This window comes from Excalfactoria chinensis, chromosome 2 (genome assembly GCF_039878825.1).
Source record: "Excalfactoria chinensis isolate bCotChi1 chromosome 2, bCotChi1.hap2, whole genome shotgun sequence".
NCBI lineage: Eukaryota > Metazoa > Chordata > Aves > Galliformes > Phasianidae > Excalfactoria > Excalfactoria chinensis.
This window is the reverse complement of record NC_092826.1, coordinates 26,857,684-26,884,209: the sequence shown is the minus strand read 5'-3', so window position 1 is coordinate 26,884,209 and position 26,526 is coordinate 26,857,684. Positions and strand designations below refer to the sequence as shown.

The 26,526-nt window shown below is 41.2% G+C and overlaps 1 protein-coding gene across 1 annotated transcript in view; it reads right to left on the bottom strand.

Annotated features, from left to right (window-relative positions):
- Positions 1 to 26,526, bottom strand: part of PAG1 (phosphoprotein membrane anchor with glycosphingolipid microdomains 1) — a 103,149-nt gene that overhangs the window by 50,120 nt on the left and 26,503 nt on the right. The gene's annotated exons all lie outside the window — the stretch shown is intronic.

Sequence of the window (26,526 nt, the reverse complement as noted above, 5' to 3'; positions counted from 1 at the left end):
CTGTGGAATTTGTTCATAAAAGAGGGGATCTACCAGATACAAGGAAAGAGGGAGAAGGAGAGCGAGGAAGGGAAGGCAAAGCAAAGCAGAGAAGCCATCTATATCAACTTTGATTTAACCACAGGGAATTGAGAAAGCTTAATTTTGGAAGACTCATTTCAGTAAAATGGGATAGAATATCACCAGCTCACAGTTTTTAGTCTCTTTGATTATCATTCAAAAGAGGAAACTATTTTAAAAAGCAGGAAAAAACAAGATCAACAACCTTAATCCACACTAAAGACGCATAAAAGGTTGGCTAATTATTCCAAACACTTCTTTATACAACCAAGGCTGTCTGCAGCATTCTCCAAAGCATCCACAGGACAAAGCAGAGCAAGCTGCCTGCCATGCATTGCCTCGTGTGGCACTGGCATGAAAGGTAGCAATACCATAAGAGTTTGACCTGTGTTGTGGTCAATTAAAAAGCTGCCCAAAGAAGTGTAAAAACTAAAATAAAACAACATCGCCAATTTCTCCATTCTTATATCAGTTCATAAACGTTCTGTCCTGCTTTCCTCCCAGGACTCCTGTGCATGGGAGCTGGCAGACAGTGCAGATGGACAGACAGACAGCACACAGCATCACTGCTCTGAACAGCACCTGCACAAGAAGCACAGCCTAGGATGTCTGTACATCTCAGAATACACCAGACAGTACAGCAAACAGTGATGAGATTGGTTTGAATAAGCAAGCTTTGCCAGAACATGTAACTGCACATCATAGAGGATCCCATTAGCCTGCCTATAAAACCCCCACACCTAACCAAATCCTGAAATTCTTGTTCAGCATTTGCATTAAACTCATGGGAACTATAAGGGTGTCACTAGGCCATCTCTCCCACACCAAAGCAGGCAGATGGGACAGATGGATAGGAGTCACACTCCCCTTGAAGCCTGGGTGGGGATGCAGACATTATGAGGTCCCACGTGCCCACACCTTGGCCCAGCCTGGCTGCACAGCTCCTGCCTTCCACCACAGATGAGCACAGGGACAGAGGTGGCCCAGCTCTGGAGCTGTCAGCTATTGCAGCACCGAAGGTGGTTTTGTGTAAATACTTCAATGGTGCCCAAATTCATCTTGCTGAGCTCACTGCCCTCCTCATGGTCTCTAAAGGATTTCATTACGGTTTTTCTCTTTTCTCATTGCCTGGGGAGGGGAAAGACAAAATATGAATTCTCCTTTCCTATCACTTTTAAAGACAGATGCTTAGCATGGCTGTCATCATCCTCTCTGTACAAAATACCAGAAGTCACAGTGAGCCAAAACCAGAATCTCTGCTCACATAAGTCTGCTTACGAACAGCAGCTTGGCAGGCTCACCTATCTCTGTTTCTTCAAATGGGAAGCACCACTGCCTACAATCCCATCCACACAGAAGAATTTTGTTCTGTGATAAATGGCTAATCAAGTCCAGAAAATTAATCTCTTTCTCTCTTTTCTATCCAAACTTCAGAAGACAGCCAGAAGATAAACTCAGTGAAGGGCAGTTATCTCAAACCTGAGATGCAAACAAGCAGCTAAAGTTACATTTCCAGATGAAGTAGCCATCTATCATAGAGTTGCTCTGCACTTTCAGTTAACAGAGCAATAGGAATAAGGTTTGTTGTTAGTTGTGTTCCACCACCTCAGACTCCTTCTCCTGTGTTCCCATTCTTTCCTTTAGCTGCCACCTTGCTGCAGCCACATCCTCGTTCTTCCCCTCTCCAGTAGCTCTAGCCCCCTTCTGCCCAAACGCAAAGCACCACCAGCAATGATCTTCCATTCATCGCTGGGTCTGTACAACATGAACATACATTCATGATTCATCCATACTGCACAAGCATCACTCGGAATGAGTAGAAAATTGTTTCAGGTGACCCCAGCCTTGTTCTCTCTTTGATATTTTCAACTCCTGCCCCGAGCATCAGTACATTAAAACCTCCCAGGCTGAGCAGCACTGCACTGCACCAATATTCATCTAGGAGATCCTGGAGAAAGTTCATTTATTCTTTTTTTCAGCATTATCACAGTTAATTGGAAACATCTGTTATAAATACCTGTATGCCAGAAGCATCCCAGTCTACCAGGCAGTCTCTGCAGGAATACCCACTCTGTCCTTTCTGAATAGGTTTTGCCAATGGCATCTTTATTAGCAAAGAAAAGACCCCATAAGAATAATCAGCCAAAAGCAGAGTTTAAATCATCTCTACTCACATTCACACGAAGTAGTAACATATGTTGTGTTGTCACAGCTGTGAGAGGTATTCTCACATCCTTGTTGGGCTTGTAACTGCCTTCTTGCAATGAAGCAGGTCAAGGAGTTTCGGGAGCACTGTGTTCCCCTGATGCCCCTACAGCATCCTTAGCCTAATATATGACTGCAGTGAGAATATTCTAGTACATTAAATTAACATTTTACATTTGAATTTAGATTAGTGTCAATGTATTACATTAACGTAAGCACATTATTTAATGTAATGTGAATCTTGAATATTTGCATAACTATTTATGTAAATAAAGGATAACTATTTGAATGTCCGTTGGAGAAAACAGTTCCTGTGGGGATAGAATATAGCTGAAGTACGAACTTCTTGTAAATCCCAATGAACATATTCCTTGAGACATACTGAAAATCTCGGCTCCAACTTGCAAACACAGGATTTCTAAACAGGTTGTCAAAGGTGATGAAAAACTGTAGAGCAGGCTGCACGCTCTAAATATTATTAACCCTCGGACTGTTGTAAATGAATTTCTTTTTAATAGGCTGAAATATGAGACATGCCTATTTTTAATAGAAAGAATATTGAGCATTTCTCTCTAATGAGAGAAAATCACAATGTCTGAGTATTATTTTTAGAGGAAAAGATGAACAAGGACATTCATATTAAGGAGTGAAGTCCGATTTTACCTAATCTTAATGAAGTCAGCCCAAACCAGAAATGTCTTCAGCGCAGAGCTTGTTCACAGCAGCAGCTGGAGACTTCAGTGGCTCTAAGAGGCAGCCCAATGGAAAAACTTAAGGTTTTTAAAGAGGTAAAGAGTCGTAACATAAGACTTCAAAACACATCTTTGCAGCAGATGCTCTTCCTTAAGATGCCAGACTAGGAAATTTTATTCAAGGGAAAAAAAAAAAAAAAGCTGAGATTTTGAAGCAGATTTCTTCTTAAATAGATTACTATGGGTAAAATTTTCATGCAGATGGTCATTATCAACTCTTATCTCAAACGAGATTAGAAACAGATTTCACTTTACATGAAGATCAGAAGTCAATTTTCTGTAACGTAGTCTTCTTACATCCTTCCCCCGCCCCATGGGTAAGAATGGCTGTAAATTCATGTTTTAACTATGTGGGAAAGAACATTTCTTTGTTGATACCATTAAGAAGTTCCATGTTACAGTGAAGCAACTTTCAGCAATCAGACAGAGAGATGTGTTAGAAGCAAAGGGCCAAATAGTGGTATGAATCATAATGCTGACTGTAATAATATCAAAATAACAAAATAGATGAAATGATTGTAAAGCACGTGTTTCCTCTCTCCTGAAACAAAAGCAATGTAATGCTACATTACAATTACAGTAACAATAACATGAGAATTTGGCTACAGATCTTCTTCATCTCATGCAATAGGTTTTGGTGGACCATCATCACTTCCATCTCTCAGGTCTGAGCACACTAAATTGTATCTCCTCCTGCTTTTCTTAAGAAGAGGTAGTTATTTTATTTCCTAAGAAGGACACTTTCATTTTTATTTTATCCCTGTACTAAAATCAAGAGATAATAAGTTAATAAACCCACGAACCTCAGTGTACCAATTCAATACTGGTTAAGTAGTGTTCTTGAACTCTCACCATGCTGCCATATAAAAATTAATACAATTGCTCCACACTTTTAAGGCATCATTAACCGGAAAATTATACAGTAAAGTGCATAGTTACTACACACATTCATAGGTCTTTGTACCACAAGATAAGACTGCAGATACCTGCCTGTGAGCCTGACTTCTGCTCAGCTGAGCTGTAAAGCAGATTTATTTCAGGGAAGTGATGATTTAGTCGACAGCACTATGGCTTCCTCTATCCCTTAAGGGAAAGCCCTGATTAAACTTTTCCTATGCACTGTAGAAATGCAGAAGCTGTACTCATGCACAGGTAGAAGACGTGCCTTTTCTGTTGGTATAAAACAGAACTAGATGAAGGAATGAAACAAGAAAATTGCACATTCTTGTTTGTGGCATCGACTCATTCTTGATTCTCACATTTGTTGGCTTGCCACGCTGCATGTCTGACACGAAAAACAGCATTTTACTCTCAGAGCACATCAGCAAGTAAAATTCTTAGAAAAGCAACGGTGAAATACATCCAATACCTTCCCTAAAATACATATTACACCTGCTTCAGCCACCAAATCTGAATTAATGTGTTTAATATATTTGGAACAGATAGTCACATCAGGGGTAAACAATGTAAGCAGGGAAACTGGGTGAGAACAATCTTAATAAAAAGAACCAGATGCTTTTGCTGCTTATGCATAGGATGCAACCTAAGCAATGCTATTGCTATGGTGGATCCAAAAAAGAAAGCTTTGCATGCTTGAAGTGGAATAAATTGTCATCCCTATTCTTCTCTTGCTTGCCAGTTAAAGAAACATGAGCATTAACATATGAATGGACAAAGCAAATTGCTGGATTTCCTTTTAAATCTTAAGTTCTGTTTTTTTGGTTTTTTTTTTTCAAGGTTAAGGAGAACAGAAATCATGACACATGTTTTCTTCTAAAATCCACAGATCAGCACAAACCTCAAGGGACCACACGCAGTAATGGAAGATGAACAGTGAGTGGAAATGAGCATCAACCCTGATCTGAGCACTTCAAGCACCGCCCTGGTCTGCTGGCAGGACTGCAGGGCAACCATAGGGCCACACAAGCAACCCACCACATCCTCCTTTCATATCCATGCTCTCAATTTCCTATCTGAAATCCTCCTCAGCACCAGTATCAAAACAGTACCAAAGCCATGCTTTTGTCGGGGCACTGACAACACAACTAAATATGCAGCTCTGTTGTAAGCACAGTACTCCAGTGTAACTGGTGCCCAAAGTTAACTTGTCTAGAGAACTGAATTAAGCCTGCCTTTTGGAAGGAACCATGTCAACATGGCACATGGTATCTGTACTGCAAAACCAAGAGTTGACTCTCTATCATCTCCTTTGTTTTCTGAGCTGCCTCATCCTCACTCCAACTCCAAGCTTTCCTGTAAGTCATATCATAGAATGGCTTAGGTTAGAAGGGACCTCAAGGATCATGAATCTCCAACCCCCCTGCCACAGGCAGGGCCACCAACCTCCACATTTAATACTAAACCAGGCTGCCCAGGGCCCCATCCAACACAGCCCTGAACACCTCCAAGAACAGAGCATCCAAAACCTCTCTGGGCAGCCTGTTCCGGGTACCAGATACCATCTCATCTAATGTTCATCTGCATGACTTCAAACCATTTCCACAGGAAATTCCACAGCTGGAGAAGTTTTTCTCCTTGGCAACTCTAAAAAGCAGCCTGGCCACGGGCCTAGGCAATCCGCTCTGCATGTCCTTGCTTGGGCAGAAGTTTGACCGGATGGCTCCAGATGTCCCTTCCTACCTCAGCCTTCTGGTGAGTCTGTGAAACTTTCCCTTGCAGCAAGGACAGTCTTCCAAGAAGTAAAACTGTGTGCTCAAGGAAGGGAGATTTTCTGTTTCTCTGCAGGCAGATCAATATTTAGGCTGTGCTACTGTGATAAGAAAATAGGGAAAAGACTCAGCATATTGCTACAAAAGCTTGGAAAAACAGATGTGGTTGATAACTGTCTCTTTAGGAAATGCAGAAGCTGCGGTCTCTTACATGCTTCCCTCTTCTGCTGTATGGCAGCCCTGTGCCCAAGAACACATCTTCTTTTACAGCACCTACAGCAGACACATTATACCACAGAGGAATGCCCCAAATATGCAGAAGAAACCAGCAATTTAATTAAAACATTCACACATGCACAGACACACGGACATCCCATTCCTCAAGAGAAGCACCTTAACTAAGTACAGGAGAACAGAAATTTCCCCAATCCCTTCTATAACCTGAAGAAACACCATCTTAGAGATTATTTTTACCTCCACTACAGCGGGGAAATGCCGATCACAAACCTCAGGGATAATCAGTGACTGCCTTCTATTTTGTGGCCCCACTTCACTCCATGTTCATTTGCTTCCTCATATGTCATTAATGTAATTTAACCTAAACAGATCTCTTCTCTCCCTGGTGTTTGCTATACTGCTGCACATCAACTCTTGGAGACAGCAGCATCTCAGCCTTCATTTTTTTTAGCTGAACAAACCAAGCTCTCACAATTCCTTTTGATACAATATGATCCATCATTTCCCCAGTTGTCCTAAGAGCCTTTCTGCAAACCATTTCCAGTTAGAACTCACCATCTGTCTTTAATGTGCATGGTACACACTATTCTCGCTGTGCTTTGTCAACACTTTAAAGTATGTTGTTAATACTTTCAATCTCTGCCAGAAATACCTCTATGTTTAATAAGATAAACGTAGGAGTACATTTATCTTGTTAACAGCAGCAGCATACTTGATCTTACACAGAATCCTAGGTTTAAGATAAGTCAGAAGATGCAGGACCTTGGTCTTGGATGCCCTAATATATCTGCATTTACTTTTGCATGGTTTTTAACTGATGAGCTTTTAGTTCTCAGGCTAAATTCAGATGGTTATTCCCCAATGAATGTGTGTGTACACATTGACCTTGCACTTCACACAATTACATTTCATCCCAAGCCTATTACTCCATCTTGGCAGAAAAACGAATCCTTCTTTTATGCTGTTATGACCCTCTTCTGAAATGCTGGTTACACTTATCTTTGAGTCATCTGCTAATCCATAAGTGCACTGTTTCTTATTTGTGCCAACGAAGGGAAGATACTCAATGTGTTTCATCTCCTTTGAGAACCATAATTAGTAGCATCCCCTTGGCAGCCACAGGTACCACTGCTGAGGTGTCTACTTGGTACCAGAACAGCTGGTGTAAGCTGAAGGGGATTGGGCCTGACTGGGATGGAGCTCACTTTCCCCACAGCAGCCCACACAGCGCTGTGCATTGCACCTGGAGTGTTGATGTTGCACCAGTGCTTTGCCAATTGCTGAGCAGTGCTTGCAGTGGTTGGACTTGATGATCTTAATGGTTTTTTCCAATCTAAGATTCAACAGAAGCGTTGCCATCTTTTCTCTATTCAATTTTCTACCTGTCTAATATTTCTTTATAGATCTTCTCTTACCATATTGATAGTTCTCCATTTGGGTGCAATATTTAAGTTCTGCATCAAAGCTGAGGTGGATTGCATCTGTTGCTTTTGCTCAGCAATAGAATTGAAGAAGATGAAACAGCTACCCTTGGAGCAATACACTTCTTAACTGCTTCTTAATCTCATTTTCCTTTTGCTTCCATGACTTTGCCACCTTGTTCAAAATTTGCTTTAAAATAATATATACTGTATTATTTTCCAAATCTCCTTTCCCTTCCTCTATCTTGTAATTTGAAAAATAAGTTTAATATTTCTCATTTTCATTGCCCATCGTTCCATCTATTCACTAGACACACTGCAATCTCATATACTGTCCTTTCAGGCAGGAGCAGAAATGCTTTTAAAGGTAAAATTTAATAACTTCTCCTGAAATACTCCAAATCTTTGGAGAAGAGGTGCCCACATATAGGAACTGTTGATCATTATGTTTTTCCAACATGTACCTGAAACTGCACCACTGTTCTTAATGTTACACTGCACTACTTCTTTTTTGACAGTTACAATTGCAAATGGGGTTTCCTCCCCACACCTTAATCAGAAAGGTTAGAAAGGTCAGATTCTCTTCACTCTCTAAGAAATTGTCCAGTTTCCTCAATTAGAAATCTAATTTCTCTCACCTGGAGCTAATGTGTATAATGTTACTGCACTTTGGAATTAAACCCACTTTTTGCAGCTGCTGTTTGAAACATCAGCAGAGTTTGGAAATGAAGGAGTCTTCTCTCACTGACATATCCTTGCATGAACATCGACTTCAACAAATGAGTTTAAGCATTTTCAGCCACTAGCTGTGGCACTCAGCAGTCTCTCCCACTGCACTCTAGCCCACAACCTAATTAGTGGCACTGCAAATATTCTAAGTATCTATTGTTGTAATGCCCAGAGATGTAATTAGAAGTGTGTGTGTACACAGATAGGAAGAAAAGAGAACAAACGTACAGCTCCAATTGGTACCTTTATTAACTCATTCTCAGTAGCAGTATCATATACAGGGTTAGTGTGAGGTTAATGTATACCCCACACTGTGACCTTTCTTACTGAATTTAATTGCATCCCTACCAAGGATATAACAAATGAAAAGGCACGGGCTGATTGATTCTCTTGCTTGCAGACCACAAGAGCTCATCTCAACAAAACCTTGCCATTAAATTTACAGCACTGCTGAAAAAGTGTTTCAGATGATGTACGCTCTAATCTAATTTCTGAAACAATTATACCAAAGACTCTCCACCGTCAGCCACAAAATCCCCATTTTACCTCTTCTGTAAGCCCTCTCCACTGTGTACAACATTATGTTTCCATTGTTATCATGCTTAATATAAGTCTTACACCATCAGAGCATTGCTGCAAGCATTAAAGAGTTCTTTATGCATTCTGCCCCTGGAATCTTCAGGGACTTCAGAAACTACAAGTGAAGGGAAAAAGTAAAGAGAAAAGACAGGTTGTCATGAACCTTAATGGGACATAAACTCACGGTAGACACTTCCACTATACATTTGCAACACATGTATGATATGTTTTGTTATAAAGGGGTTTATTCTAAGCTTCATTCATTTTCTTTTGGGCCAAATTAGATTTCTTTGCTCATTTTTCATTATTATTTAAAAAGAATTTTTGTAATTTTTTCATATACTGAGTAGCAACACTATACTCTGCACTAAAAATACCCATGGAAATCCGAGATATGCATTTGTTTAAAGCAGATTCCACTTGGAATGGATGAAAGTAAAAGCCAACCACACCAAAATTTCAGTTGTTTTTAAAGGAGGTGACAGCAGACACATTTTGTTATTAATGTATTGGGTTTTTAGCTGTTGCACTCATCGTGGCCAGAATGACTCATTTCCATTAACACACTGAGCAGCTCTGTGCACAGCTGAACAATCAGCTGGATCGGTTGTGTTTAGAGGAATGGAAATTTGGATGAGCCCCAAATGAAGGCCGACCCGAGGTCCCATTTGCCAGCAAATCATTTGTAACAGAAATGACTTTAAATGACAACACTAAAATTAAATTTGGCCCGTGTTTAACATGCCCATTAAAAATAAATCCTTAAATGCTAATCAGCGAGGCTCAGATGCGGATAGCCAAAATGACCATGTGGTTGGTCACAACCCACCTCAGCAATATCCCAGACTTGGACAAGCTGCGGTGGCTGTGCAGTTAAGGCTGAACCCACCCACTCAAGAAAAGAGAAAATCACCATTATAGCTCCTCCGTTTCCACACATCTCTGTTACAGAGGTACTGGGAGTGCCATCAGAAGGCACAGAACACCAAATGAGGACAGAAGCAACAGCAGGCTGGGAAGGACCTGAGGCGAGAGGGGTTTCACAGATCTTTGAACAAGGAGTCAGCTTTGAGAAAGCAGTTAAGAGCCCACTGTAAACCTAAATTCATAATTTCTCATCTAATTAATCAGAATGCATGCTCACTGCACAACTCCATTAAGGCAAAGACAGAATTAGCCTCATCACACATGCAACAGCATATGTCTTTCTTTTGCACTGCAAAACAGATACGGAATGGAAAACAGATGACTTTTAGCTTCCTATTCTGTCTACTGGTAAAGAAACATTCCGAAAACCCTGCATATCTTCATGTAAATATCTTTGATGTAAATTACTCGGTGCGAAGATAAATATCAAAGTTATGCTAGATAAGTAGCAAAAAAAATATTAAAGGAGTGGGGAGGAAATAAAAACACCTACAAAATCTACAAAGAGAAAAAAATACACAACAGTTTATTTGTGTTCCGAGGAAAGTCTAAAGCCAAACTTCAGCATTTTCTTTTGGAAGCAACTCTCTGCGCACTGAGAGCAAACTTACATAAACTGCTGGCTTTTCTTCTTAGAATATTCAGGCAGTCTGCACATTTTTGTCATCTTTAAGAAAATAAACATGAAAACCAATGCAGGAAGAACTCCACAAAGTACAGAAGAAATTCAGATACTTTGTTATAATAATGAATGAGATCTTGGCCAAGCAGAAAGGCACACAAACTGCTGTCAGAGGGAAGTGTTTGCTAGCCATTCCTTCAGGAGTGCCAGGCAAAGAGATTCACTCTTTACTTTTCCTTGGTGACCTCCCCACCCCTCATTAATGTTGTTTCACTCTTCACTTTTGTTTTCAAACTCCTAACTATCTCAGTGCTCTTGTCCTACCTTCTTCTGCATCCCTTCAACTTCAGATGATGGTTTGCTGGTATCTAACATAAGGTATTTTGGGCATCCAGGTTGCTTTCAGATAAGTAACTCTTCCCAATCAGTAAAGCCTAGAGGGAAAGCACTGCTCTTTTCTGGCTCGACAGTAAACATTCCTCTTCCACTGGGCACACAAGTTATCTTCTGCTATTTGTGAAGAGTCTTGACTAATTGTTTACTTCCATGAATTTCTTTATGCTATTCCTCCACTAGCTCGGGGGACTGTGCTGAAGTTGCTGCAGCTAACATATGGCAAACAGGACGAAAAGCCTGAACACTGGAGAGCAGCACACAGCCCTTTTCCTTGAGAAACACAGAAACAGTCACTCTGAAGTTTGATCTTCAGCTAAGAAAGCAGCAGCAAAATGGGTATCAAACAATAATTACCTTTGGTGAGCGTCATTCCCCATCTCAGAGGAAACATGGTTTTCTGCCTCCAGGGAGGGGTGCAAGATGTGCTCATTAACGGCTGTTTATACAGATCAACACCACCGCTGTATTAATTTTTTCCCCCTTAAATGAAGTATTTCATGATCAAAGTATTGAAATCAGCACTGCCAAAGCAGCACGATTTGAGCAGTCAAGTGAAGTACATGCACATTTGAAAGATCAGATCTTAATGAGGTTTTTCAGTTGTTTTTTTGGCACGAATACAACAAACACTTCAACACAAATGTAGCTCTGCCCATGCAAAGTGAAGGGCTTTGCTCATATAATTAGCATCTACAAGCACAAGTATTTGTTTATAAGAAACGAACAAATCATTAAAAATATATATTAGACCATTTCATAAATAGAATAATTAGCTCTGAAATCGCTGCTTTTTTAAACCACGTGACCAAAATGCAATGTGTTGCCCTTCACTTCTCAGTTTTCATTGCAACGGATCCTGTGAATCTGACACGACCTCATTAAAACCAACAGACTGTTGGACAGAACTTAGCACGCGGTGTATGGAATGCAGCGCATCCAAATGGAAAGCAGTGTATTGCCATTCCAGTCTATAAGGCTGTAGACCAGTCCATACCTTTAATTTCCCCATCACAACCTCAACTGACGGCATAACCTCAGCAGGCATCAACATACACCTTACAGATCAAGAGAGCCTGCTGTCTAATAGGGTACCTCTGAAAATGAGAACACAACCAGTGCTCACCTACATTAGTTTACATTACTAAGGCTGCCTGTAAATTTATCGCATTTAGTTTGAAAATGGTGAAGATCTGATGTTTTTCAATAGTATGTCAGTAGTATGTCACCTTCAGAGAAAGATGGTATTAGAAATATTGCCACCTGTAGCTTAAGACACACGGGTGCAAACCAGGGTGTGTCAAACGTGACTGGAGATCGGATTCTTGGTGCCAACTGGGAAGTGCCTGGACAAAATGCACTTGGCTGCTCTGGGTTAGTTTTTCTGCTTTTCTCAGAAGGTTCGTTGTTGCTTTTGTATGATAGAAAGGCGAGTTTCAAATCTAATTTTGCAGCGAAACAAATTTTGCTGTTTTTTTTTTGTCTGTTTTGGACCAGTCATAGACAAAAACAAGCAAGCTTCCATGAGTCCCCTGAATTATAAATGCACATCAGAAAACCTAATATGAATTCTTAATAGCATCTATATACAAGCTTGCCTAATGATTACTTCAAATCCCCATTAGTATCTCCTTCTTCATATCTCGGACTACTTATTTTTTCTTTCATTTTTTTATGTTCAGAACCATTTAAACTTACTTATGGCATTAATAAGCTATAAGAGGAACAAGTCAATTTACATGGCAAAACCGAGATGAATATGAAAGATCCCAAATATATACTGTAATATTGTCAGAAACTGGTAGAGGCCACAGAAGCATGATGGTAGTAATAAAGGCAATAAAATGAAGCTATATAAATATCTGTTTTTGTTTTCAGGACACTTCCTGAAATTATGAAACCACTCTGGCTTTGTTTTTCACTCATCACTTCTCTATCCTGTCAGAAGGCAGCGCAAAAACACCAAAATCAATATTCTCCTGCTACCGAAGACTAATAGATCTAACCTAATTGCAACCACCTACATAAAGCTACTCCTTAGTATTCTACCATAGGATTTAAATGAAGATAAAGTTCTGAACACACAGATAGAGTAACAATACAGGGTTTCTTTTAAAGATAACTTACCTCAGAGCAGACTTTTGGCACAAAATGGAGAGGATTCGATTCTGCTGCTGTCATGCAACAGCTCCTCTCCGAAACAAGTGACCTCAGAAGGACTGAGAACAGGGATAACTCAGCTCAGAAAAGGTCTCTCAGGTCACACATGCTTTTTCATCCGCTACTTTCAGGCCACACTGCACGTATCAAACCTCTGCGGCTCCAGCTAAGGGATAGGAGCTGTCAAAGAGTTTGTGCTTCTCAGCTGAGGGCAGGACACTGTAATATCTTCTCCCACCAAAAACCCACTGATACGGATGGGGTGATATTGAACTTCATCTTGGTTCCACAAGGAAATGTCCAACAGTGAAATAACAGAAAATTAGTCAGCATAACGCATTCAGGCAAGGCTGAAACTCTAAGCAGAGAGAGCTTTAGCCAATGTATGCTCTTTTTGTGTCATCTGCAGTTTCTTTCAACAGCAGGAAATAAGCTCCAGCTAGCATCAAGTGATGAATGGCTTGCTTGTCCCGGCTAAGTGCTTAGCTTAGATCATGGGACAGCGCATAACAAGAAAAACCATTGAAAATGTGGCACCTATTGACATTTTTCAATATGCACTAACCCTTCCAATGCCATTATGTTTGGCTTTGAAGTACAATTACGTTGTTTCAGCTCTAGATATCAATAAGATCCTCATTATCTGAATTCCATCAAAATCTTTACACTTTTAAAGAATGCAGAGAAAAAGACGTCACTGAAAAATGACTGAACAATATTCACTTCCATGACTCCCATACAGAATCACAGAATGGCCAGGGTTGGAAGGGACCTCAAGGACTGTGAATCCCCCATCCTCCCACCACAGGCAGGGCCAACAACCTCTACATTTAATTCTAGACCAGGCTGCCCAGGGCCCCATCCAACCTGGCCTTGAACACCTCCAGGGACGGGGCATCCACAACCTCTCTGTGAAGTCTGTGCCAGCACCTCACTACTCTCATAGTAAAGAACTTCCCCCTCACATCCAACCTAGATCTTCCCTCCTTCACCTTAAAACCACTTCCCCTTGTCCTGCTGTTATACGCCCTTGCAAAGAGTTGACTCCCCTCCTCCTCCTGTTTATAGGCTCCCTTTAGGTACTGAAAGGCTGCAGTGAGATCACCCCGCAACCTTCTTTCCTCCAGGCTGAAAAAGCTCAGCTCCCTCAGCCTGTCTTCATAGGAGAGGTGCTCCAGCCTTCTGATCATCCTTGTGGCCTCTGGACCCTCTCCAACAGCTCTGTCTTTCTTCTGGGGGCCCCAGACCTGGACAAAGTACTCCAGATGGGGCCTCACAAGGACAGAGTAGAGAGGGACAATTGCCTCCCTGTCCTTGGTGGCCACCCCTCTCCTGATGGAGCCCAGGATACCATTTGCTTTCCGACTGCAAGAGCACACTGATGTGATGGCCCATGTTTTTCATCCATCAGGACCCCCAGGTCCTTCTCTGCAGGGCTACTCTCAAGGACTGCTCCTCCCAGTCTGTATATATGCCTGGGATTCCTCTGGCCCAAGTGCAAAACCTTGCACTTTGCTGTGTTGAACCCCATGAGATTCACCTGGGCCCACCTCCCAAGTCTGTTGAGGTCCCTCTGAATGGCACCCCTTCCTTCCTCTCTGTCACAGACTCACACACTGCTGGTGTTAACTGTTCAAATCACAGTGCAGTGGCTTCACCAGTTAAGTACAGGACAGAGACCGACAGCTGTCTTGTAGATGAGTCCTGCTGTCAGTGACAACAGTATGTAATTAAGGTGCAACAAATGCAGTATTCAAGGACAGAGCACAGAGAATGAGTTATGAAGCACAAGAGCAAACCAGAAATCATTTTTTTGGTATGTGGATACGTACAAAGAGGCTAAGCTAATTTGTTGCACAGGGTGCAAGACCCCATATTCTCCTTTGTATGGAGTCACAGAACCATAGAATCACAGGGGTTGGAAGAGACCTCAAGCGGCCATTGATTCCAACCCCACTGCTAAAGCAGGTACCCTACAATAGGTCGCACAGGTAGGCATCCAGAGAGGTCTTGAACATCTCCATAGAAATAGACCACACAACCTCTCTGGGCAACCTGTTCCGGTGCTCTGTCACCCTTACCATAAAGTTCTTCCGTATGTTTATATGGAACTTCCTATGTTCAAGTTTTAGGCCCTTACTCCTTGTTCTATTGCTACAAATCACTGAGGAGAACCTGGCCTCATCCATTTGCCTCCCACCTCCATATAGATATTATAGATCATATAGATCTGATAAACTTTTATCAGATCCCCCCTCAGTCTTTTCCCAAGGCTGAACAGACCCCGGTTACTCAGCCTTCCCTAAAACAACAGATACTCCAGACGCTTGATTATCTCTGTGGTCCTCTGCTAGACTCCTTCTAGGAGATCCCTGTCTTTCTTGAACTGGGGAGTCCAGAACTGCACACAGTAATCTAAATGTGGCCTCACCAGGGCAGAGTAGAGGGGGAGGATCACCTCCCTTGACCTGCTGGCAGGATGCCTCTGGCCTTCTCGAGTACAAGGGCACACTGCTGGCTCATGAACAACTTGGTGTCCACCAGGACACCCAGGTCCTTCTCCACAGAGCTCATCTCCAGCAGGCCATCCCCTAACCTGTACCGATGCATGCAAGTCACACAGTTAATATATATGAGGTTATTATGATTCATTTCATTTCTACCTAGGTTACAGATTTGCTTTTCCTCCAGCTCCCCTCCTCCACTCACATTTGGTTAATATGCAAAGGTAATGCATTTTATTGAAGAAATGAGGAAGGTCTGCATTAAGTCACATCTGCTTCAGAACTCAGTTGACTCCCCACCAGCTGGAATGCATTATTTGATTAAAAATGCTGTTGAGCCAGCTGCCATGCAGCACGTTTCACTACCCTGATTCCTGGTGGATTTAAATCCATATTAAAAATGTACTCTAGCATGAATCAGACTGTTGTCAATGTTAGTGCATACCTGGGAAATTAAAGAAACCAACCCATTCTTCCTAGAACTGGCCACCTCAGCCTCTAATGCTGAAGGTGCTCAGTGGGTAAGAACTTCAAATTTCAGGTATCAGAAAGCAGTAGTTCCATGAGGCAATGTCATAATTATACCCACAAGTTTGCTTTTCTTCTTATCAGAAAAACTAACCAAACCCCCCTTCCAACAGAACCATACCTGAAATAAAAGGTGGTTTCTGAGTTTTAACAATTAGAAATAAAAGGTCTTGTTATCTCACTGATGTGGTGAAGTATTTATTAGTGGAAGGTAATTATTAGTGAAGTTGCTCGGAGTAAAAAAATAATTTACAGTTCAAGCCTATTACTGCTAATTTATTTAAAATGAAAGACTGTGTCAGGCAAAGAGCCCATTTAATTCGAGGGGGATCTCTTCCTAATGTGGATTGCAGGAATATGTGCCAAGAGTATATGCCGTGAATAAGCACTGAAAATGTTGCTCAGCAGTGCAAGAATATTAAAAGCTTTAAGGCAATCATTTGCAAATGTATGCTTACAGGGCCTCAAATAGCAAACATGGTGATGGTTTATTGATAGAACTGATTTTTCCCATCACCTTTTCCTGCTACCTCAAAGCAAGATGCAGACTACAGCTTCACTAGCTCTAAAAGGTGTCCATCAGTAGGTCCAAATAAAGTTGATATCAGTGCTACATTTGCAGCTTGCTTTGTTCAATGGATGGCCACAGAAGAAGTTAAAAAGTTTTGATGGCTTCAGAAAAGACAGAATCTCTTAATATGTAGATATATGAACATGCAGAGCTAAGGCTGAAAGCCTAAGCCCACACCAGCTCCTGGTGGTGACAAGGGTAGACAGTGATAAACATTTTCCTTAAAAAGACTAGAAAAGAAACATATGAATACTAAACTGATTAAGCTCATTAACATTAGTCAATCTAAACTCCCAAGCAATAGTGATGTGAAGTATTAAACATAGGAAACTTTAGTCATAGAACTGAACATAACTGGGAGGTCAAGTCACTACCAAAGCAGTTGGTACAATCGGATGGTTGCTTGAACTGAACGGACTGAGCCTGGCTGGGACCCACACCACAGCAAACACCACTGTAATGGGCAGCTTTACTGACAGCATCTGCAGAGAAGCAAATCCTCCCAGGTGGAGTACTGCTGGCACTGAACTTCTCTTCAGCTCTATATCTATGTCCCAGTTTCAGCCAGGGTGTTTCTCATGAAGGAAAAATCACTTCATAGTGTCTGGCATGATGCTATATTTAGGCTCTAGGAGAAAAACAATGCTGATAACATACTGATGCTTTAGTTGCTATTGAGCAGCGCTGTACAGAGCCAAGGACATACTCATTTTTTAGATTCTTGTACTGTCCTGCCAGCAGAAGGGCTGGGGGACACAGGGAGCTGGGGGATGGGATAGAGCCAGGACAGCTGACCTACAATGGCCAAAGGGACATTCCATACCACCAGTCACCATGTAAAAAAGTCTTTTAAAACTGTGGGGAGCTGGCCAGGCAGACAGCTGCTCCTTGGGGACTGGCTGGGCATTGTTTGCTGGGTGGTGAGCAATTGCTTGTGCATGACTTATTTTATATATAGAAATAAAAACACAAATGTATATATTTATTGATAAAACTATCATAATATACTTTCTCTTCCTTTGTTTTTTTTTCCCCCCAATTCTCTCCCTCACCCCACTGAGAAGGGACAGGTGAGGAAATGACTGTGTGGTGCTTACATATCTACCATCTTAAACCACAAGAACATGAATGTTCAGTTCAGATCCTCAAGAGGAAAAAGAATAAACTCTCTTTACTGCATCTTAGGGACCTTCCTTTGAAATATATTTGAATTCAGTTTGGAAAAGCCTCAACTATGACTTACGATTTCATGGTTTTAATGATTTGTATTTCTAGATCCACTGCATGACTTCCTCAATAAGCAAGAAATATATTATGTCATATATTTCAGAGACTGAGCTTTGTATATTTTGAATTTTCACCCTTCAACCTCTTTTACTCCAGTAATGTGTTGTGGAGTAGCTCCATATTTGTTTGCTCAAATGCCAATTAAAATGCATTACTGGGGTTGAAACTAGATGATTGTTGCGTCCCTTTTCAACCCAGGCCATTCTATGATTCTATGATTACACACATGCATGCAGACAAAGCAAACATCCTGCACATACAGAAGACGTGCAGTGTGACAAACAGTGGACACACGGTAAGTAATGCTTATGTATTTCTCCTATTCACTGTCTTTCCTGGCAGCACATACAAGCAACATGAACCCACTAACACCCAATGACTCAGCTTGTCAGATACATTCCTGTTTTCTATCCCCCAAAAAATAAGTCATTCTAGATGTCAAAAATTCAAAGTACCCAGAGCTTGAAGAGTATTTACAGAGAGAAAGCAACAACTTGCCTGAAGACATCAGGAAGTGTGAACATGGCTGAAAAGGAACCTATCTCTTAGGGATAGCCTGCTCCTCTCAAAGCATCACACTGTGACATTTAAAAATGATGATGCTCAAGCACACCAAAAAAGCCATACTTTCAGATTGAGCATGGTTTCAAAAAGGGGACGCCACAAGATTCCGTACAACGAGAGTTCAACACTCAATACTGCTGACAAAGACATTCAAAAATAGGTTCAATGGTAACTACAATACTCCTACACTAAATAGTAACTAAGATTTGATCCCCCACCCTGCACTGGCATGTATTGTGTGTGAGCTCCACATTTCAATAAGAGGAAGGTGCACCCCAGTGCCCCTACCTGCTAGGCAAATGTCACATCTATACTATACTATATATACACATCCCTCTGATCTGCAGCAGCACTGAACACACATCTGCAAATGGAAGTGCTGTAGGATCTAACCTGTGAGATCTGATAATACAGAAAAAAGACCTAAGTCCTCCAGAAAAACAAACAAACAAACAAACAAACAAATAAATAAGCTGTACTTCAGCTCAGGCATATAAAATTTATAGAAATATTTTAGGAGCATTCTTTATTAAGGACATATGTCTTCATTTGTCACATTTGCTGTATGATAACAGCATTCGTTTTCCTCACATGGTGCTGTAAAAAAGCCCATGGAAGTTGTGAAGCACTGAGCCATCACAATTATTTTCTCTGCCTTATGTTACAGTAGCCTCTAGAAGTCACGGGCCAGGACACAGGCATGCTGGAGGTTGCGCTTATAAAGAAGAAAAAGATGGTTCTTGTCTCTGAGGGTCATATTCAAACATAAATCAAAGGATAATAAATGGATATGGACGGTTGACAAAGAGACAGTGGTTGTAACACACCACTAACCTATTTTTTTTTTCTTTCCCCTAGGGGTTATGGAAGAGGAGATATTAAGAAGGGAATTAAAAGGAGAGAATGAAGCTAAGTGCATTGATGTTTGCCCAGAGCTCATCCTTAACTTACTAACAACCAAAAAGTAGAACATGGACGCTGGTCTGAATACATGGCCAGTGATGAAGCTAGTATGAGAGGTGAACTGGAAGGATGTGTGGATGGATGGGCCAGATGGGCTCTGGATATTAAAACAGGCTGCCTCTTACTACCACTGCTGTTCAAGAGAGAGTGATAAATATTATGGAGAAGCTCACAAGAAAAATAACTTTATTTTAAATCAGGTTTGAATAAGGTAAGAACTACACAGGCTGTATGTGGACCATGCTTGACAGTGGAGTGAGGCTTCATCTAATGAACACAGGCATCCCCATGGCTGACTCAAACATTTCAGCCCACCAGCATCTCTGAAGGAAGAAACGTGCCACAGTATCTTTCACAGCTGTTTTTTTAAGCCCGGGATACCATCAGCTATGTTGTTCATTTTCATGAGTTTTCATCTTTTAATAACTCCTACAAGACCTGTTTGCAACAGCCAGAAACTGCTGTGCTCTACGACTGTTTTGGCTTTGATAAATTTATTTACATTTATACCACCTGCTATTTAGTTCTGTTGGAAAATATTCCAGATGATAACATTTTTTTTCTGTTGTCTCCTTAGCTCAGCCATCGTGCAAGTTAATAGAGCAACGGAACCTGCGATCAGTTAGAGCTCAGTAATAAAGCCGAGTCTTAACACACTTGTCTTTCTTGACGTGACAATCTCAGCAGCAATTCTGCCTTTTACGCAGTTGACCTTTGAGATGGATGACCTCTGATGTCCTCTTATTAAACCTCCCAAAACATCTGTTGGTTTGTTTGAAGCAATGTGTTTCGATAAAATCATGTCGAGGTTCCATAAATTATTGTTCAGGAAAAAAAGAAAAGATATAAAGAGAAAAATGAAGAAGAAATCTTCTTTCCATTTGGAAACTACTGGTAAAAATTTCATAAATCAAGCACTTTTCATTTGAAGTTCCAACAAAGCATCAGATGAAAGCCACCTTAGGAACACATCATAAAACCAAGTGAACTCTCTTCACTGTACTGTAATCAGATAAACTTTACCAAAGAAGTATGTTTAATGTATGGATTGCCTTTAATCTTTTTTTGCTTAGTGTTCTAAAATTTAGTAAGGATCAACGCTGGAATGAAAGTTGGTAGGTAATACTCTAGTTTGCTAGCATACCACTGTCCTACATTACTGAATGCTGGAAGAGCACACTGAGGACCATCATGATGATAACAAGAAAATCGTGCCTGGTCAGTCACCCATACTGGCTGATGAAGCACAGCAGGCAGCAGCAAATAGCTCAGGGGGAGAGAGGCATTGCTTTACAACTGCACCAGCTCAAATGGAGACGTTGTGTTCCCACGAGGACCTGCCTGCTCATAAATAACTGAACGTGCCTGTCATAGCCTGGCTCTGAATTCCAACCCACAACTGGGTACCCAAGCTCCCCTCGGATTGCAGGCTCCTGTAGGATGCATCTCAGTGTACAGTAAAATAAGCCTCCTAAATAGGTTAAATGGACTGTGTCCTAAATGTCGCTACTTTCCTTCACTGACAAGGGGGAGAGCTGGAGTGACCAGGGCTGGTGCAGACATCCTCTGGCTGAATGTCCTGAAGAGCACTCCAGGCTGGTGAAGCAGAAAATGCGTATATTCATGTTGCAGTGCTTTATCTGGGGCTGCGTATTCTTCTGCTGTCAAAAGCAAAGAATTACGTTCCTGACAGCAGTAATGACAGAACTAAATTAAGAAAATAGAGCTCAGAGAGGCAGAGAGATGCACTGAGCATCAAATGAACAAACCCTGTTAACTGACCGCCTCCCATATATCTAAAGAGATTAAAAGAATTATTATTACAGCTCCAGTTTAACAGTTTGGAAAACTGACATTTAAAGTTGCTAGTTAACATTCAGATATTCCTAATGCGATGCAGTAAATTTGTTACTTGAAACCTGCTTGTAAATACACAGTCAATCTTGCAAGTTAACGGCAGCATTCAGAGGTACTGGCAAGAGTAAATCAAAACTCACACATTTTCATGACTATGCGTTTGCATCAGATTGCAACCATAAAAACCTGCGTCCACTGCAGCACGTACAAGAGCCCACAGAAATGTCATTTTTCTCATACTTCCTTCAGATCGAGCCAAATGAAATGAGATTTTCAGATCAACAAAAGGGTCATATAAAAACACTTCAGTGCTTTCCTGGTATCGTCTTCACATCTATGAAAGTCCAGCCATTTGATTTCTTATTAGATACCTCAGCGGTAATTCTGTTCTCATTCTTTCTTAAGACCACATCACTTCCCGGAGAAAAAAAAATAAGCGTGCACACTTCAGGTGCTCCTACATGTCCTGTGTGGACAGAGATTGTGCCGTCCCAGTTGAATGATTTAAAATTGCATTTACTGTGATGCCTCGGGATTGAAGAGGTCAAAGCCTCCCCTACCAATATTAGGTGGTCTGCAAATCAACTTAAGGACCACACGTTAATTTCTTAGATTCAGAAGTTTAACTTGGTTTAATTTTAAATAACATCCTTTTTTTTTTTTTTTCATTAACCAAGACGGGAACTTCATGCCCACTGAATGGGTAAGAGGGGCTTTTGTTGTTTGCCTCCAAATACACAAAGCAAACTTCAAAACTCCTGAATATATCAAACTACATTCAGATTCAAGGCCAAGTTCACATTGCTGAGAGAAGTATCTGCTCAGATAAGACTTCACGTTAGAATATCCTGAGCTTGATTTATTAAGTAGACAATACAGTTTTGGAAACACATTTTCCGTCAGCAAATACTACTTGTGCTGTGATCTAACTCCAAATAAACAAAATCAGAACAAATCTCCTTTTGCCTATTTATTTCCAACAGGTCAATCCCAATGAACAGCTTATCCAAAATATTTCAAACCACATTATAAAAAGACCAGCTATTTATTATTTTAATCAGCCGTACAGACATCAATTTAATATTCAATTAGAATAAGTGCTTATGAATCACACACGGTTTGGAAGTTCTGACTCTCCAAACAATGCTTGGGCTTAAAATCTGTATTGATAACAGTACTCTATGTACAAACATGCAAAGTAGGAGAGCAGCAAGCCTGCTTTATGGTTTAGAGGTGCCTGGGCTTGGCTATCTGCCTTCTCCTTCCCCTTAGCTTGGGTAACTGGAATAAAGATGAATGAAAATTTAGGTTTATAGTAACTATTTGTTATTCAAATTTTCTTTCCTGCACTGAACGACTGCGAGAATGTGTGCTCAGAATTAAAAGGCTGCACTTCAGCATCAGCACATTGATTTCTTGGGGTCCTCGCAAAGCTTTGCACATTGTTTCTGGACTAGAGATATACACCCTCCTAACTGCCTGTCAGGCATCATTCCTGCTTTATGAATAAATAATACCATGCCCAGGGGAAACGTTGGTCTAAGACAAAAAAATCAATATGTGTCTAGCATGTGTTAGGCAGTTGTTGAGCTGAAATCTGTCTCAAATACGTGGAGTAATTTTAATAACAAAACAAATCCTCTCCAAACTGAGCTTCGAGGACTGTCATTAAGAAAGCTCTGATGCTATTTCACTGCGCATCCTATTTGAAGAAGAAGAATATTGCCCTCTTAAAATGCAAATAGATTCTCTGATTGCCAAGTGTTTGGTTATTACTTATCTACAAATTTCTAATACTCATGTGGCAGAGATACGGCAGCAACTAATCTTTCACTCTGTTCCACTTGGAGCAGTTCTGGTATACATCTGTGTAATAAAGCTGTCTGCTACTACAACTGCCTTCATTTTATTTCTTAAATACCTTCTTCCACAAACACCTCATATTTTTGCAGCAGACCTGGGATCAAACAAAAGCAGGGTAAACTTATGCAGCTCTGTAATCACACTGGCCATTCCTGCAGTGTAAGCCTGTTTCCACACCCACCTCAGGTTGTGTCTCTGGCATCCGTCACCATAGCCCCAGTGATTCAAATCCATTGCAGGACATCTGGACCACTCTACCTTTTCAGCACAGATCAAAAAAAGACAACCTTACCTACCTACCATTACAAGGCAGGGGTCTTTAACTCCTTTACATACACCACAGCTCAAAACAGCACCAGAGAAAGAGAGAGAAGAGGTAAAGGCAAGACTCATGAATGACCTGTAAGACCACTGACTCCAAGCCACTGGTGTCCAGCCCAGGGACATATCCTTTGAAAGAATTTCTGCCCTGCTGTTATGCAGACCTTTCAGTGCAGATCCTCCCCCTGGGAGCACACTGACAAAGTGGCTCCTCCCGCTACATACACATAATGAAAAGCACAAACTTTACATATTGATGACCCTTTTAGGCAGAGGAGCTGCAGCTGCGTGCCCTGGCCTGGGGCAGTTACTCATGCAGGAGAGCTGACCATCTGGAAATGCAGTTTAAAGAAAGCAGAAGGAAGCCTGATGTCTTGGGCAAAGAAACATAGACATGCAGAAGCTGTAGCTGAGGTGTTCTGAGGCTTACACTACAGGCTAGCATGGGGGAGCCCATCAGCATCAACGCAGACACAGAACACCTGTTCTACCAAATTGGAGGAAGTGAAATGCTACATGGACAGGAAGCTCTGATACATGATTATATATAAAATATAGCATAAGTTGTCAAAAAATGCTATATTGAATGAATTTTATGCTATATTGAATGAATAGTGATGCTTCATACAACTGACGCTGTAATGTCAGTGAGAAAATACTGCCTTAAATCCCCCAGCTTGGTGCGCCAGACACACAACCACCCAGGGGAAGAACACCAGCAAAATACCCAGACTGTTCCACTGAGGCATCTTGAGGTGTGCTTTCATACTGTGAGAGATCATCTGCAGAGTAAAGGTTTGAAAGAAGTCCTCCGCCCACCCACCTCCTTTATCACTTGACTTCCTCACCTCCTTCTGAACACCCTTCAGCCACACTCCAAACCACGGCTGCCTTGTGACCGGAGTCGGTTGTTTGGCTTTTACGCAGTCAAAAATCCCCCACAACCATGTTGAATTTTGCTGCTATTTCTCCAGTAGCAGCTTGCTGAAAGGATCCTGTCTTCACCGCTCAGCCTCACTCAAGGCCAAACAGCTGTTTCTGGGTGGTGTGAGAGAGAAAGAAATCCAGATTTTTACAAGACCCTTCATCTCACCAAAATCAATCCTCCTTTTCAGCAGCAACATCCCCAACTTTTTTTGCACTGAGGAAAAAGGAAAAAAAAATCACTGGACCTACAGCTCTGCTCCGATGATGTTGTCTGGCTGTCTAACACTGACAGAGTATCCCGGCACATGCTAACTTGCTCACAAGTCCCAATTTCCTGTGCAAGTGCTCAGCATATCCAGGTCCTTTAGAAACATCAACCTACTCTTATTGCAAACAGAATTTCCAAAATGACGAGTGACAGGAAACAGAAAGAAAGCCGTCTGACCTCGCAGAGGTGTTTCATTTCCAGATTTGAGTATTGTTTACACAGAATAGAAATTCAGAACTACGAGGCTTCATCTTTGGCAGATTAAAAGACAACCATCATAAACCTCTGGCTTCCAAAGGCACCAGAAGCATGTGTGATACCAAACTGATTTTATATGGATTTTATCTTTGAGATGTTTGGCAAAGTTTGTGGATTTCTATATTCTTTTTAAAGAAAATTACTAACACGAAGCAATGCCTCCATCAATTCTATACCAATTATATTTATGTACTTCACATGAGCATGAGATCTGGGACTGAAGCACCTGTGCACTATGTGTGGATAGTAAAAAATAAATAAAAAGGAGTATATTCACACAAACTCATTCACTGTAGCTTTGGAGGTATCAAGTCAGACGAGTTGTGGTAACTGAGTACACTCTCAGCTTCTGCTTTCCGAAATAAGTAGAGCCACTGATTTTGTGTGAACAAATCACAGAATCGTGGGAGATGGATGGGACCTCTGGAGATCATCAAGTCTAAATCCCTTCCTAAAGCAGGTTGCCTACAGTAGGTTGCACAGGAGTGTCCAGCCATATCTTGAATATCTCCAGAGATGAAGACTCCACAACCTCTCTGAGTAGCCTGTTCCAGTGCTGTCACCCCCACAGTACATTAGTTCTTCCTTGCGTTCATATGGAACTTCCTGTATTCTAGTTTGTTTATTGCCCCTTGTCCTGCTGCTGCAATTGCAAGGGACTTGCAATGTACAAAGTATTTCTGAACTGAGCCACAGAGTGCATTACATATAACCAAATAAACTGCACAAGTCAACAATTCATATTCAGAAAGAACTGAACGCTCCTCCATTACCAATCTGCTCAATTACAACCACTTGAGCAAAATCCCTCAAATTGCAGTTACGAGGGATCACTCAGCTGACTGGATGATAAAGTTATAATAGCTAATGTCGGGATTCACAATCGCTAGCTTAGAAAATGTCAACAACCCACCAGCACCAATAAAAGTCAATTCTATGCAAAGCAGGTAATTCCCAGACTAAAGTCACCAAGAAGTTGTCTGTCACCCTCTTCCCAAAATAAAATGTTTTTGTTTCCCCTGAATTCAGTTCAGCTCAAAACAAAACAAAACAAAACCATAAATAAATAAATAAATAATAGGGAAAGAGCAAATGATTGCCAAGGTGAGGAAAACAGCTAATACACCCCAGATCTATTTGTGACCTTGCCATTACGATGAACGAGAAGCAGAAATTTAGCCCCACAGAAACCGGATTTATCTTTGGTCCAGTGCCATACCATCACTTAGCAGAAACAGCCTCACAACAAGGTCTGAGATACTTGGGATAATAAACAACTGTAGTTTTTGAGAAATCAACATCCGCTAAGTGTTAGGAGTCCTTAATTATTTAAACAGCAAATGTGTTGCTGTTCAAGTCTCGTCAGACCTTCAGTAAATGAATGGAAAGCAACACAGGCCTACATAATGAAGACTTGATCTCAGTGATCCCCATGCAAAGGTACAAGATAAGTGCTGCAGACTGCATTCCCAGGGCAACTTCATAACCATAGCACCCGTCTTCATTCCTTCTGTAGAGGGATAGCTTTATAAATTCAACAGAAAATATGACACCCAGCTGTCTGTTTTGTTATTTATTTTCTGTCCGTACCATGGAGCCCTCATTAGCTATGCTTTCAGAAAGGCTTTGAAACAAGCAAACACAGTGTATAGATCTGCAGCATCTACAGAAATCACAGCAGCAGCAGCAGCTTTTAAGAACTTGGCAAAGTAAGCAAAGATGACAGATTCTGATAGGCAGCCCTTGGTTTGCTCTTCCAAAACAGATCTACCAACCAAATCACCCAGCACCAGGGCAGGAGATGAGAGATAAGGAAAGGCTCTCTAAATAAGCATATCAAAAACATATCCAGTTGATTTCA